At 41.7% G+C, this 12010-nt stretch overlaps 1 pseudogene; it reads left to right on the top strand.

The window, feature by feature from the left end:
* Positions 1 to 4689, top strand: part of LOC116907225 — a 44589-nt pseudogene extending 39900 nt beyond the window's left edge.
* The last annotated feature ends 7321 nt before the right edge of the window (positions 4690 to 12010 follow it).

Genomic DNA, 12010 nt, shown 5'->3' on the forward strand with positions numbered 1-12010 from the left:
CAGATGACAATGCCAAATGGACTCCCTCCTGAACTTATGGACCCATTAAAATTGAGGTTTAGCCTAACCTTAGGCCATTCCACTCCCTGCCCATCTGCCTGATTTTTATGTTTGCTCTGAGTAAAAGATCAGAGTGTAGCCCCAAATATCCTCATGATTGGACTTGGAAATTCAGGAAGAATGATATTGGAGAAGGGATGGCTATGTGGTTACAATGTGGTAACACAAGGTCCAGGTTGACGTTTGCTCACTGATGTCCAATTTAATTGTCTTGTTTGTATTTGAGAAAGGGAGGATGTCCAACTTAATATATAAAAGGTACAGAAATTTATTATTTTATGTATGTCCTGTAGTTGATCCCTATGTTCCCAACAAAAAGGAGTTTTATTGTAAAAAATAGGATTATAGACCATTGATTTTGTGAAATACATGGATGTGTAAATGGAAACAATGTCAGCTGTCAAGGACTGCACAGTAAGCAAATATTTCCAGGTTTTAAACAATCAAAGGTATAGAAGAAAGATATTGGCCTCCAGAAAAAGGGAAAACCTTAGGAATCAAAATGTGTGTCACATGCATTGTCTCCGGTAGTAGATTTACTTTTAAGAAAAAACTCCCTCATCCATGGTCCCTAGAGATTTGGGTGCTAAGAAAAATCTCTTCTCTAATTCAGGGTTGTAAGCAACCCTCCCCAGCAAAACCATTGTTGACTTCTAATGAAGCAGAGAGAAATGTCTAGCTTTGGAATAGAGGTTGCCAAACGGTATTCCTGGTGACACATTAGAGACTGGAGGATAGGGCCCCCACAGAAATTGATCCATTTGGGGTGAGCTAGTTAGCAGGTAGGCCATAGAACTTCCCAGTGACATCATCAGTATTGTATTGTATTGTAGTGTAGTGTAGTGTAGTGTAGTGTAGTGTAGTGTAGTGTATTGTATCTAAGAGATCCCTAGAATCTTCTATGATGTCACCAGTATTGTGGTGACACCAACTGCCTTTGGGATATTCCTTCAGTTCCCTTTGGGTTCACAAATAGGCATGTTTCGCCAGCTGCTCAGGCCATTTCGGAAGGAAAGTGGAGATCAAGGACACCAAGTCAGAAGGAAGATGACCTCCTGTCTAGTAAAACGGGAAGGATGAAATCATTTTGGGGAAGGCTTGGTGAGTCCTGGGCAGAGTTGGGGAACTTCCTCGAGGAGGTAGGTTTGTGATGTGCCTTCTAAGACTAGGCCTTACAGGCAGGAAACTTGGGATTACTCAAAGGCAAACAAGAGTCAGGAGTTACTGATCATTAATTTGAGAGAATGCCAGAAATTGGTAAGCCTTCAGTTTTCTTTTCTGGAAGCTTTTTAATTGTGAGTGTCAATGAATGTCAGGAGGAGGCACTGTGAGATTAACAATGTGACCATTCATGGTTGAGAGTTGAGGCACATAATCCTCTAGATTACTGTAGGTTATATAAGTCTCTGATGATGAGAACTAGGAAGGATGAACCCCTAGAAATGAATTGAGATCTCAGACACTTTGTGCTGGAACACACATGATTAGAGCTTGATGGTGCTAAGCATTATGAGCTCCAGGATTTATCTGTACTGCATCTGATATGAGATAGCAAAGTCCCAGATGTTTATGTCTGAGTCAGGTTATACTGTTCAGGCTGAGTGGTCCTGTAATAGTGAGTGTGGCGTGTGTATGGCATTAGAGGTTGGGAAGAGGGACATAGCTTAAGAATCCACCTTTAAGAAAGCTTTTCTGCTCTTTCAGGGATTCACCCAGTCTCTACCATTTCCCCTTCCTCAAACTCCTTTTGGGATTCAGAATGGTCTTTTCCTCCCATGGGCCATCAAATATGAAAATTCACTTGGGTTTATCTATCTACAGGTTTTGGTAGGAAGGCATCATCCCAAAATGTCATCAGTCAGCAAGAGGAGTGTCTAAAGGAACTGGAGGAACTCAAATTTGAAATCCAGAAGTGTAAATTTGAGAGGGATGAACTTTATCAAATCCTGGACCTTTATATCTATGATGATTGGGACTACAGGTAGTCATTATGCCCAGTAACCTGTTCAATGTCTTGTGCTCTCTCTCTGCTAACCCAAGATTTCCTCATATCACGAGAGAGTTTCACTTCTCCTCCTGGATTTTAAGGAGACTTGGCAGGCATTTGCTTGTGAGATAAGCTAGGTGTTGTGTGTTTAGGGTCAACCTCTTTTGTACTTGACCCTGACCTCCTTGGATTAGCGTTGGTTCTGTCAACAGCTAGAAGGACCTGGTCACACTTGCTGCAACTGTGTGTGTGAATGATATGCCTGCACGTCATCACTCTTTTCCTCTGAATTTGCTCATTATACACGGATTCTATGGCACCTCCATGGATGTAGTTGGGATTCTACTTATGTTTGTATATGGGTTGGTATGTATGTATGTGAAAGTATTTGTGGGTTTTATGCTCATGGTCAGGGAGTCTGGGGAGTTTGATGGGATCTGAGGATTTGTCTGATGGACAGTTGGCAGGTCATGATGGTGTGGAAGCCCACATGGATCAACAGAGCACTTTGCATCTTCTATTTACTTTGGTGATAGATAGGACTCTCCTGAGGGATGGAGGGGTTACAAATCCTCTTCCCTGTCAAAGCAGTTATGCCCTCTGGGAATTCAGGTAACAATAGGAAACAAGGTTTGAGAATCCCTGCTTTCAAAACAAAAGAAATGTCATCACAACTATCTGTTGGACCCAAGGCACAGACTGGAGGAAACTTCTTACAGAACTAGACAATGCCTTTGTGCTTACCTGGCCAAGTCTTGAAAGTCAGCTACTTTCAGTTGGTAACCTGGCTCTGTTGTCCTGTGCCCAGGATAATAAGTTTAATCAGCACAAATAGGACCCAGTTCAAAGGAGCAAGTATGTGGCATAAACTGGGTTTAAGTAATCCAGTCAATAGTCTGATTTCACGTTTTCTTTTTTTGCCCGATTTGAACTTTATTTATATTTTGACTTTATTTTAATTTAGCTATCAAGAGACCATTCATTGTGACCTAGAAATGGTGAATGTGGTAACAAATTCTGGACATTTGTTATTCCCAAACAGGCATTTCACAGGCTCCACCCACTCTAGTACAGAGGGTCTTTGCAGAACCGTATCCCCACAGCCTTTTAAAGAGTCCTTATTTCAAAATAAATGTTTGCTGATTTGCGTAGAAATATTTCCTTGAAAGAATGTTGTTGGAGTCTCATTGTTGTGTTTTTGCTCTGGTCTTTGTTTGCCACATTCTTCCCTCCCCGCTCATTTCTTAAATTTGAATTTTTTATTGGATTTTTTTACATTTCACCTAATTCTGAAATCATGAATTCAGACAGTTATTTGTTCCTTGGGCCATGCCCTAACACAGGCTGGATGTCGAATTGCCAATACTTCAATCCGAACATGAGATGAGAATGATGGCTATGCAAATGATGACCAACTCAATAAGTGATGCCATGGAGAGGTACAAGGAGCTCATACAAGTGAACAGTTCCTAGCAGTGAGTCACTGACAGAGATGAGAACCCAGCACTAGGCAAGGAATGTTTCTGTCCTGTGTGACTTTGAACCAAAGCCAGGGCTCTGGTTCTGTAGTGTCTGACTCTTAACAAGAAGGCTGCCTCCTGGCAAGGGTCTTAGATTTGTAGCTCTTGGACTCAGTTGTCCTACATGTGAAGGGTGTAGAAGACCCTCCAATTGTTATTTTCCCCATTAAGGATCCTCTAGATAGAAAAGGTTTGCACCATGATGGGAATATCAATCAACTCTGAATCTCTAGGACTCTGACAGGAGATTTAAAGATCTATGATCCATGAGAAACACATGGAAAGATTGTATAGCTATTGGGTCTTCAACTACCCCTCAGAGGGGATTTCCCCACTATGTGAAGATGGTTTTAGCATACCATGGACATATAAGCACACATATGGACCATTTCTTCTTCCTGGATTTATATAAACCGTCTTAGTGTCAGGATTATCAGAAGTACTTTGATTCACAGGGAATGTGTCCTCTGGATTGGACCTCCTCTAATTGGTGCTAACTTGTATAGTGTGGCTCTATTCTGGGGATGAGGACCCTTGAAGGGATGATTGTACTTGCAAGATTGACAGGTAAAAAGAAGCTGGCTGGGATTTACCATTTTTTTGTTTGTGGTTCAGCATCAGGCACTCCCAGCTCCTGCGTGAACAAGCTCAATTGAAGAACAATATACAGATTTTGCTGAATGAGAAGAGAGAACTGCTGGTGGAGCAGACTGAACTGCCAGCATCCTCTATGTGGAGGCAAAGAGGCTCTGTGAAGAGGCCGGAATGAACATCTGTGACCCCAGAGCCAAGCAACAGCAGGTAGGGTTAGGCCTCAGGGTCAGGTTGTCCTCATGTCTTACCATAAACATAGACAAACCAATGTTACTGTCTATTGACTGATCCATGTCCTGTCCTAGGTCTCATCCAAGTGTTCATTTATGTGATGGTTTACAAGGCTTTCTGTGGAGATAGCCCCTTTTCAAGAAACTGCATGTTTGGAAAGCAAATGCTCCTGCTCTTCGAGAATCTGCAGATTATTAAGGGAGATAGGTTGATCACACATCACAGCACTACATGCCATTATGTGTGGAGGGTGCTATGTGGGAGCCCCTCTTTAGACTAGAGCAGGGCTAGGAGGGATGAAGCAAAAGCCTGGAGCTCATTTTCTTTACAGGGGTCCTGTGAGACTCCAGGAAATAAGTAGTTTTCAAGGAGGAGAGCCTGGTGGAAATGGCAAAGAAATGGTTCTCATTGTCATTTGTGGTGGTTTTTGTTCTTCCTCCCCCCTTTTCCCTGTATATGAAGATGGTGCCTTCATGCTTCATAGATCTTGGGTAACTGCAGAGCCTGAGGAGCAGCATGTCAGTCCTGTCTTATTTGAGGGCTCCTGGAGAGTTCATATCTGGGCCTTACAATCTGAAGCTGGTTAGAACAGCAAGGATGTGGAAAAGGTTTCTCAAAGGCTGAGGGTTGGCATGAGAGACTTGAGACTTCAAGAACAAAGTTATTCATATATACCCCCAATTCTCACTAAGAAAGTTGCATTGCTGTGCGGACCTGCATCTTAGCAGGTATGCGGGGAGGCCAGTTAATGACATCTGATTTTGTCCAGTCATTCTCTAACTTAGTCCTTTGAGCCTAGGTCTCTCAACAAACCTGAAGCTTCCTGTTTTGTGCTGGACAGCAGTCTTTGCATCACTTGTCCAGTTCCAGGTGGAGCCCCCTCTCTTATTTGTCTCAACCCATTCTTAAATCATTCAGCTATTTTAAAAATAAGAATTAGATTCCTTCGCTTTACCTGAATAGAGGTATCCCCCTGGAAATTTCTGGTTTGTCTTATTGGCTTCACCATGATCATGCATGGAATCCTGCAGTGCATCCCTCTGCTGACATTATTTTCCTGACTATATCATGGGCATGGCATTCTTTCAGGATAGATTCTCTCTCAGTGTTGTACACAGTGCTGCATTTCAGAAAAGTCAGTGTATGTTATTTCTCTAGCCTTTTTCTGACTGCCATTGAGGTTGTTTTAATATCACATGAACCCTAATGTGATAAAAAGTTCCTGGTAACTGACCATGAGTCACTGTCTTCTCTGATGCTTCCAAAGTCTTCTATGAAGGAAACAGCGTAGTTTTAGTGAGGGGCCTATGCTGAGTCAACATAGAGCTTGATGGAGTCTTTTTCTAGAAATCCCTCTCTTGGGAATTTGATGTTTTGTTGTTTAGGCTATCTGTGTAGAACATGTAACTTACTTGTAGGACCAGCAAGTATCTGCATAGAAAGGTTTCCTGAAGTGGAAATGAGTACAGGCCAGGGCAGCACAGCCTGCTTGAGTCTAAAAGACTTGTACACAACACAGCTCCCATTAATCCTCACTCAACAGGAAATGTACTACATAAAAGCAAAGGTTTCATTTGTGTGTGTGTGTGTGTATGTGTCTGTGTGTGTGTATGTGTAGGTGTGTATGTGTTTGTGTGTCGTGTGTTTTTGTTTGTTCAGTAGTGAACCTATGTTTCCCTCTATTTCCACGTTTCATGAGAAAAATACTCTAAGTGTTCACTTTACATCCTACAAACATGAAATACAGCCGCCCAATCATTTGGCATCTCCATCTAGCTCTGTACAGCAAAAGGATGCTTAAGTTAGTAATTTATTCCATTTTCAAAAAATTGTAACATATTTATCTTGTGAAATCTGGGGGAGGAGTGGGAAATATGTTCAAGTGAGTCATGTTTCACTGTGGTAACAAATGGTACAGTCCTGGAGCTTACAGGTCCCTTTTCATTATGGTATAGAAGCAGGACAATAAAGACCCTTAGAAAGCTACCCCCCCAAAAAGGCACAAAAATACCTGTAAAGTTAGATTTTCAAGTAATTAGGGGCAAAACTACTGATCTGCATTGAAATCCTTTGGAGCACATCAAAGGAATGGAGTACAGGGAGGTAAGGGCAAGGCTTCTCTATAAAATCCATGAGTTTATGTTCCTTCTCTCTTCTTCGTTAATTGTGAAAGGTGACTGGAAGTTTATGTCACTCACTGTGTCTTCTCCAAGGTTGGTTTCCACATTGCCTGTTACCATTTCTTTCTAGCTAACTTGGCACAGTACAACTTCCTCCGGGAGTTTGGCTTGAATTTTATTCATTGAGAATTTGAGTTGCTTTGTCATCCAGCAAAAGTCCCATAGCTATGCTGTGGTGCAAGAACAGGGCAGTTTCAGGAGCCCCTTTAGGTACACAAATAATCTAAAGCACTCCCCTATGTTATCTGTATAGCATTCTGCAAGTGCTGTTAATCAAAATCATTTTCTCTGAGTAAAGTTCAGCCTCAATGGGGTTAGGAGAAATGAGGACCTTCAGATGGGTCTGGGAGTGTAAGAACAGGTAGGCCTATGAGAAGTCATGTTCATAAAGTGGAACAGATGTTTTAGTTGACATAGAGATTCCACAACAAGGAGTAGGTGTTGCCATTGCAACTAGGGCACATCAGGGTTGTAGTGGTCCCCAGAGTAGCCCTGAAGGAGAAACCATCCAGATTTCCATCAGCCAAGGAGGGAAAATGTACCATAGGTTGGAGCCCTTCAATGGATTATGACTCAGTGTGAGATAATCCATGTAAGCATTTATTTATTTACTCCAAATATCTGTGACACAATCACATTATAGGTAGAAAAATTGTTCATATGGATCCTGGTTATGGAGATTTCCTATGGTCCTGGGGGCATAGCTTTGGGCATGAATTCAGTCAGACTGTGGTAAAGAGAGCTCCTTAGAAGAAGCTGCACACTTTGGGGAAAGTCTGAAACAGTGAACAAGAAAAAGAGTCTATTCCACCAGCAACATATGATCCTTTGCTGGGAAACAAGCCTGCTCTACACAGCCTTGAGAACTTGATAAGCCAGACTGGGCAATAAGCAAGAACCCGGATTCTATGTCATTTTATGAGAGTTCAGTACATCACTGACTGAGCTGTGTATAGGCTACGGCCACTATGTACATATCTCACTCAACATTTGTTTTATGCCTCCAGAGTATCCTGGGGAATCATTATATTAAGGATTAACTGGGAAAGTAAACACTTGACTGCAATGTACTATGCTTATATAGTGTGAACACAAATGGCTTGTGTGTTTGTGAGTTTGTATTAGTGTGTCTGTGTGTCTGTGTGTGTGTTTGTGTGTGCACACATGCATGCATGCTTCCATTGACAGTACACTCATCCGATGACCAGAATTAGAGGAAAGAATGCAGGACACTCTGAAGCAGAAAACTGATCACCCAGGAAAGTGACTTGGGAGAAACAATGCAGAAGCATTCTGATATCTTTGAGATCAGGTAGGAACACAGGCTGGCAAAAGCCAATTGGATTTCCTGTCCCTAATTAACTACCCTTTTTGGGTGGCTGACCACTGTCATGGTTTTCAGCCTCAGGAAGCTAAAGAACTACTCAGAGTATTATTCTGGTACAGTTTATGTGAATTTTGTCCATGAAACAATATGTATGATCCTCAGGATTTCTTTGTACTTTGTACTTCTTTCTTCCTGTGAACGCTCTGAAAAGATCTGAGAATATTTTCTCTTCTGTTCTCTCACAAATTGCATTAAAATAACCATAGTCTTACAGGGGTGCTGTTATGTTTCTACATCACAATCACCTTTAATGTTCCATGTGTAGGCTGGAAAGATATGCATGGAGAACATTCTCAGTGATTACAGGATCTATGAGGTGCCCATGGATTTGATGTGAGATGGTTTTTCTGTGTATTTGCAGATACAGCGGTTACAAATGGAACCTAGGCAGGTTCCTTCACTGGCAAAATAATTATAACCTTCACTTCAATTCTGGTCAGGTTCTCTCTAAGGCACCCAAATTGTATTCTAGATAGGTCATATCTCTCTTGAACTCAGGTTCAGGCATAGTTACAATGTTATTATTCAATATAATATACCTGGACCTTTAAAAACTATGCTCATTTTTCTTTTCATACTAGTACAATGTGTAGTTCACAGTCCAGTTTCTAGCAGTTTTTAAAAGCTGAGATATAAATCCAAGCCCAGGTACTCTATGACACTTGGGGATGCGGGGAATGACCTCAGCTGACAGGTCATGCTGGATTGTCCAACTGAATAGAGCTGGTGTTGGAGGGAGAGCTGAATCGACAGTCCCTCAGTAAACCTTTTTTCCCTTGCTCTGCTAGGTCTGAAGTTCTCCAGCAGAAAGTCAAACATGGTACAGACCAGGACAAGTTCTCCCTTGGAGAGAAGTGCTACAGGAGGAGTACTAAGTGTGCACAGCAAATGCACCACTATTGCATCTCATCCCTACTATCCATAGCAATAGTGGCCTGCATTTTCCTCCTTTAGTTTGATTTCTTTGGACTGAATAGACTGTCCTTTCATCTCACCTCTCCCCAGAAAGAGTGCACATTTGGAGGGACTCTGAGAAGAGCATTAAGAGATGGTGGGCATCTAGGAAGAGTCTACCCATTCAATTTTGTACTTGTTCTGATGGGTCATCCAGAAGAGTTTCAAGGAGATCAGTCCAGAACCTTGGAAAGACGTTGAGACCAAGACTGTAATGTATTTTATACTCGGTATTGGATGGCCTTGTCCTTCATACCCCACTCCAACAGAAGAGACCTCCTTACATTCCGCTTGAAAAGATTATTACCATCAGTAACTGCTTGTCTATTATGTTCCAAGGTCAACCACAGGCTATAAGTTTGTTCTGCAAAACGAGCAACAAAAGAATGTTTAGCACAATTTCTCTGTTTAGATTTTGGTTTGAGTTTTGATTATTTTGGTTCTTTGGTGTTTCTTGTATTCATTTGAAAGTTTGTTATTTATTTGTTTTTGTTTTATTCTTGCAGTTGATTCACTATTTTGATAAGGATAGAGACTGTATACATTGCCTATGTGCATCTGGTTACTATTGAGTAAATTGAATGTATTCTTTTAAATAAAACAGTGATCTCAAACTCTTCACTCTTAAGAACCGTCTTTATTGAGGTGCATTCTCGTGGGAACTGGGCATCATAAATGCTTCCCAGTCAGACTGAGATGCAAAGGCAATTATTCTCTCTGTAGATTGTATTTCCAACTCTGTGAATACCAAGTTCATCATGCAAAAATTACCCATGTTTTATCCTTGTTGTCAAATATTTAGCTACCACTTAATTATGCTCCTCTGTGCACGAGAGTGTTGAATAAATCAATGGGATATACATCAGGTTTTCTGTAATATTTCCCAGGAAATAAAAACATGGGATAAGGGAGATTAAAAGCAATCAGGAAGCCAGCACCCAAATTTTGTTTTGGAGAGAGCTGGACGCCCAGAAATTTGGACAATCCTGACCACAGGACAGACCGCCACTTCTGCCCACCTCTGCCCACATCCCTGGCCCAAGAGGAAACTGCACAGTGTCTCCGGATACAGGAATATGGGAGCAGTCAGCGGCAGGAACCTACTTGGTCCAGCCTGGACCCAGAACTGAACTGAGTCTCGAGAATATTTGAAGAAAACCAAAGCCGTAATATTCTATGTTTCCTGATTGTGTGTGTTTTTTTAAGCTCTAAATGTGATTTTTTTGTTCTGTTTTTTGTTTTTGGATATTTTTCATTTCCATTTCAAAGGTTCACTTTTCCTGTTTTCCTGGAAATTAGCCCCCCTATACCATCGCACTCCCCTTCTTCTATAATGTGTTCCCTTTCCCATCGACCCCCTTTCCCGACCCCTGACATTCCCCTTCACTGAGGGTCCAACCTAGACAAGACCAATCGTTTCTTCTTCTATTTGTGCCCAATGAGACCATGCTCTACTACATATGCATTTGGATCATGGGTCAGTCCATGTATAGTCCTTGGGTAGTGGTTTAGTCCCTGGGAGGTTTGGTTGGTTGGCATTGTTGTTCTTATGGGGTTGCAAGTCCCTTTAGCTCTTTTAACCCTTTCTCTAATTCGTCCATCTTGGGTCCAGTTCTCAGCTCAATGATTTATTACTAGCATTCGCCTCTGTAATTGACATGATTTGTCTGTGCCTTCCAGTAGATCGCTACAGCAGGCTCCTGTCCTCATGCACTCCTTAGCTTCATCAATCTTATCTACTTTTGGTTACACACACACACACACACACACACACACACACACACACACACACACACACACACATATAGATAGATATAGATATATAGAGATATAGATATAGATAAATAGATATATAGAGCCTATATACATATGTGGGGCAGTCTCTGAATTGGCATTCATTCAGTCTCTGCTCCAAACTTTTGCCTCCATATCCCCACCTATGAATATATTTGTTCTCCCTTTTAACAAGGAATGAAGCATCTGCATTTCAGTGGTCCTGCCTCTTGAGAGGTGAATGCTAGCAGCAAACATTGAACTGAGACTGGGCTTCCCATTGGAGGAAAAAGTGAAAGTATTGGAAGAGCTGAAGGGGTTTGCAACCCCATAAGAACAACAATGCCAACCAACCAGAGCTCCCAGGGACTAAACCATTACCCAAGGACTATACATGGACTGATCCATGGCTCCAGCTGTATATGTAGCAAAGGATGGCCTTGTTGGGCACCAATGGAAGGAGAAGCACTTGGTTCTGCCAAGGCTGGATCCGCCAGTGTAGGTGTATATGGGGGGGGGGGACAAATTGGATGGGGAACACCAAATAGAAGAAGGGGAGGGGGATGGCATAGAAGGCTTATGTCCAGGAAACAAGTAAAGGAAATAACACTTGAAATGTAAGTAAAAAATTTCAATAAATGAAAAAAATACTGAAAAAAATGAATTTGTGACCAATGGTGCTGGGTTAATTCCTCACAAGTTGATCAGATCTTGAAAAAGTTCACATTGATAGATTTCTAGGGGAGGAACTCCCAACATTCCCCGCTTCAGTAAAAATAGGGCTATGTATTCAGGCCCTTCTCAGCTTATGAGACACAGGCTGTCCCTTCACAGATCATGGAAGACAAACAAAAGAAAATGAAAGTTCATAGCCTATACAGCTGGGTGTGGTCATTGTTTGGCCTTGTCTACCTGGATGGTTAATCCCAAGATTTCCACTTTTCTGTATTTGAAATATGGAAATGAGCTGGAGAAATGAATCAGCAGTTAAGCACAGTGGCTGCTCTTCCAGATGACCTGGGTTGGAGCCCTAGTACCCACGTGGCAGCTCTCAACACTCCATAACTCTAGTGCCAGGGATCTCATGCCCTCTTCTGATCTTTCTACACACCAGGCACACACATTAGTGCACAGATATACATGCAAGCAAAACACCCGTGGACATAAAAACAAAGAAACAAACAAATACAAGCAAATAAATAAATCTATGGAAACCACTATATCTCAACAGAGCATAGGTTTGCTACAAACAATAAATGAACTTCTTTGGTGTCTACAAGAATTTATTCATACTTTCTTAAATAAAAGATGAAAAGGAGGAGGA

This window comes from Rattus rattus, chromosome 1 (genome assembly GCF_011064425.1).
Source record: "Rattus rattus isolate New Zealand chromosome 1, Rrattus_CSIRO_v1, whole genome shotgun sequence".
NCBI classification, from domain to species: Eukaryota; Metazoa; Chordata; class Mammalia; order Rodentia; family Muridae; genus Rattus; species Rattus rattus.